Source organism: Ixodes scapularis, unplaced genomic scaffold (genome assembly GCF_016920785.2).
Source record: "Ixodes scapularis isolate PalLabHiFi unplaced genomic scaffold, ASM1692078v2 ptg000247l_1___fragment_3__unscaffolded, whole genome shotgun sequence".
Classification (NCBI taxonomy): domain Eukaryota; kingdom Metazoa; phylum Arthropoda; class Arachnida; order Ixodida; family Ixodidae; genus Ixodes; species Ixodes scapularis.
In genome coordinates this window covers 1,085,574-1,090,379 of record NW_024609948.1, presented here as the reverse complement: position 1 = coordinate 1,090,379, position 4,806 = coordinate 1,085,574, and positions in this window count along the sequence as shown.

The following is a 4,806-nucleotide window of genomic DNA, read 5'->3' as shown; positions in this document are numbered from 1 at the left end:
AACATGCCCCAGACGTTTCTGGCAGTTCTACGGATCATTACGACGTAACAGTGTTGCTACCCAGTTTCAAATAGGAGGTACATGCACTGACAATGCTCAGGTCATCGCCAACTCCTTTGGCCAACACTTCAGCGATGCTGTGCCGTCGTTTAACAACTCCTGCCCTCCTTCCCAAGTTGAAAGTCCCCCTGCTGAGAAGCACAACCTCACAGAGTCAATTCCTATGTTCGTCCCGTCACCCGTTACCACCGAGGACGTTGCGGCTGCCATCTCCCAGCTGAAACCTGGCGCCTCCCCTGGCCCAGATGGCATTCCCCCCTTCCTGCTGAAGGCCTGTGCTGCGGCACTCTCGTCCCCATTGGCAGACCTGTACAACTACTCCTTTTCCAGGGCACTCATCCCTGATGTCTGGAAGCCAGCGCATGTGACCCCTGTCCACAAAGGAACGGGGAAACCACTGAACTCTCTCGAAAGTTACCGGCCAATAAGCCTCACCTGCATCCTCTGCAAAATATTTGAAACCTTAATTTGTAGTAAAATATCCACGCACCTAGAAGTCAACAACCTTTTATGCAGCTCTCAACATGGCTTTAGGAAGGGGCGGAGTTGCGAAACTCTGCTCTCTCTCCTGCACCACGACCTGAGCAGTGCCCTGGACAGCTCGAAGGAAGCAGATGTTCTGTCCATAGACTTCTCGAAGGCCTTCGACAGTGTGAACCATGACCACATCCTTACCAAGCTCCCAGGCTTTGGGATATCCGGAGCAACCCTTAAATGGGTATCGAACTTCCTGGGTAATCGCCGTCAGCGAGTTAACTTCCACGGTGCCTTTAGCCAATGGCACAATGTCAGAGTGGGTGTACCTCAGGGCTCTGTTATAGGGCCACTCCTCTTCACCCTCTACATCAACGACCTTGCGGTCGACATACAATCTAACATTCTTCGGTATGCAGATGATCACATACTGTACCGCATAATCCACTCCTCTCACGACCGCCAAATCCTGCAGTCCGATCTGCACAAGATCTGCAGGTGGTCAGAAGTTAACGGACTGCTCCTCAACCCAGACAAAACTGTGTACCTTAAAATATCAAGAAAAAAGAAACCCGTCGACGTCGTCTACAATGCACAAGGGAAGCGCATACAAGAGGTCACAGACACTAAGATTCTTGGTGTTTGGTTTGACAAGACCCTCTCCTTTAGAAGGCACGTTGACTACGTCTGTAAAAGGGCGAGCAAACTGAGAGGCTTCATAACCAGGACAACAAGAGAGATGCCAAGCCATGCCTTTTGTACACTGTACACGGCTCTTGTACTGCCGGTTTTGGAGTATTGCTCCTCTGTCTGGAGCCCCCGCCAGGTTGACCTACAGAGGAGACTAGAGTCGACGCAAAGAAAGGCCACAAAGACAGCACTCTACTTGCAGGACAAGAGGGCAAGCAAGCTACCCTATGAAAGGCGGCTGCAATCCCTCCGGTGGTCCAGACTTGATAAACGTCGACTGTTCTTCAGACGGGTCCTCCTCTACAGGTACCTACATGGTGTCTGTCCCATCCCCGATGGTTACTTGAGGAGGTCTAGGCGAGACCCCTCGAAACTTGAACAGCGCTTTGCCCGCACCATTAGTGCCTCTACCTCCCTCTTTGTCCAAGCGCCTACCCTGTGGAATCACTTACCAGATGCTGCTCGCCAGGCCCCAAGCGTAGACGAATTTAAAGATCTGGTGCGGAATCACCATGACACCTACTCTCTTCATTAGACTAAGTATTCTCACCCTTTTGTAAATTACATTCCAGCATCTCCATTTCATTTGTTAACGTATGGCCGAGGAGGAAATCAGCATATGTATGCACGGGCTTCTGCCTTTTGATTGCCTCAGGCTCTCGGTCGTATGGTTGTTTTAGCCAATAAACACCTTTGAACCTTTGAACCTTTGAAGTTACAGCCTGCAAGGAGTCAAAACCCAAAAGTGTTCCCCTTCTGCAAATGCGTCCACCTCTATGCCCAGTTTTCTCTCCACACCGGCCATGTGATGACCGAATGCAGCCATACTTAATGCAGCCAAGTGCTCCCAATGGTTGGAGTTGGTCTCTCTCCAATATAGGCTCTCTCCATCATCTCTGCCGGTGCATTGTTGCTATAGCGCTCCGAATGCCCCTATCGGCCTGCCACGACGGCTTCAATGCGGGCAGTGCGGAAAAGCCGCTTCACTGATAAGGAAGGGGGAGCGGACGACGATGTAGAGGCTGCTGCCGGTGGCCTTTGCAGCGTCGTCTGTGGCCCGTTCTGGGTGGTGGCTCTGCCGCAGCAGCAAGGTGCGGCCGTCTGAGACTTAGAAACTTTTTTTATTTATTGTAAAATTTCTCTTCAGTATAATGTTTTTTCATTACCGTACCATTTTTTATTCATTATATCCGCGGGAGCCGATCAATTTCCTTCGCTAAAAACAGAGTTAAATATATTGAAAAAGGGAATGGGAAATCGTAATAACTTCGCTGTAGCTGCTGTTTCCTTATAACCAACTTCATTATTACTGGTCTCGACAGTGTTGGGTTTAAAGGGCCAAAATTTGCACAGTTAGTAGACATGGGGCTCTTCGTAGTTATGCAAATTCGTTTCGTGATAGCTCTCTAATTCAATATCTGTGCTGCATGACATGCATAAAAAACGCCCATCTGGCACGCTCAATTTTTTCTACTAATCATAAAGATGGAGTAGCCTAAATAGCCAGATTGGTTCCCCATGAACAACAGATTGGGAATATCTATTTGAATCAACAATATCTGATGCCTGGGCGTTAGTGAAGTGATACCACAAACGTCCACCAGGGCATTCGGTGCTCGCGTACCACTGCTGAAGCCCCAATGGTAATTAACTGAAACATAGAACTATTTACATGCTTATTTTTTAATTTATTACAAAATAATGCAACATGTCTGTAAATATAGAGCTACGGGCTGTCAAGGATGAATTGCAAAAAAGGTAAGGAAGAACTCGAGGATAATTATTTTTTTTAAATTCCCGCTCAAAATCACAATTTTGACTTCTTGTTTTTCAAACAAATTCCGGGCGCAATGCAAAAACATGAGTTGCAACAGGAGGGCGTTAAAGTTTGTGTTAGGAGTGTACAAGCATAACATGCTCTGCATGTAAAATCTCGGATCTAAAATATAAATTTAAATTGTCTTAAATATTTGCCAAAAGATGCCTTATTCTGAAAAAATTCACTTATGAATTCAAGTTGGTCCTATGCAACCGAAGAACCCAACTATTTCGTTGGCATCCACGTATGTTCGAGGCACAAGCCTAAGCTTCGGCGCTGCACCGCTTGCGAGAAAGATTTTCCCGAAAGCCGGGAGGTGCACGGCTAAAGGTTCGGGCAGTGCATACGAACTGCCGTTGATGAGATTGGTGAACTTGACTTCGTCGTGCGTCAGCACAATCCCACTTAATTGCGTTAAGTGCAGCAGTCTGGTGCAGGCGAATGTGCGACAGTACTACGAAAACGCCCTCTTCGGCACTTATAAAGGAAGGCATCTTTTACAACGCACCTGAAATCCATCTGCAGCTGAGAGGGACAGATGGATTTCTTCATCACAGGAGGGATGGATGGATGGATATGGCTGAACCCCTTAAAATAAGATGGTGGCTCGCACCATCTAGCCATTGTTCTTAATTTTAGATGTTAATTATTACTATGCACCTCGAAATTCAAGGAGAAGCCTTTTTAGGATAACCATTCCAAAACTTAGGTTCCGTGTGATTGCAGCGCCTCTCCTCAACCGATGGCACGTGCCTTCCACCATAGAGGTCACCAGGAAGAGGAAAGGAGGAAAGTTCAGCCATCCCTCGACTTGTACCACTAATCAGACAACCTCTGTTTCATTTTCTCTACACTCCCAAAGTATACCTTTTCCTCGCTATCCTTAAAACCCAGTGCCTTAAAATCAGCCGCACCTTAAGCAACTGCAGGGCGAAGCCCTTTACAATAAAGTTCTCAGCTGTTTCATCCTTCTCCCCACACGCTGTGCATGACATGTCTACTTCTTGGTATCTAGCTCTGTATGTCCTGCAATGCAACACTCTTGACCTTGCCTCGAACAGCAATGTGCTTCCCCTGGAATTGTCATACATGCTCTCGATATCCGACTTGAAAAACCTGTACCAAATACGATATAGCTTCGCCAATTCTGGTAACTCCTCTGAAAACCTATGGGAAATGCGGCGAACGTGACAGTGGCGCCTCTAGCGGACTCGGAGTCTACGGAAGCGGACAACGCAATAGAGAAGTATAGGCTCCGCGACGTCCTCGAGCTTTGCGTGCCCCGTTTCTTCACCCTAACAGCTGAAAGAACTCATTACAGTCAACCCATTTGCAAAGCAGAATCCGCTGATTGCAACTACAACTACAAATAAATAACAACGCGCGCATAAACGAAGATAGAGCAGTTTATTTAGAGGTCTCGTACGCCACTCGGGGGGATCACACGCGTTTGAAGTGCACCTGGGAAGCGGAAAAAAGGCGTTGAGCCACTCAAACTATGTCTTAAGAAGTTACTGTTTATCCGTTACAAACTGTGTTGTCACAATTTCTTACCTGAATAGGTGATTATTAAAACGTGCGCAAACAATATGTTAAAATTACCAGAGCAAGTACACCATCCTCTGCAGCATTAAAAAAACAAAAAGTAACGAGAAAAATGACCGTGCAAACACTTTCCGAACTCTGCAGAAAAGATGAAGTCCCATCCCAGACGAAAATAAAAAATGGAGAACAGTCGCGCACAGCGGCCGGCGATGGCAACG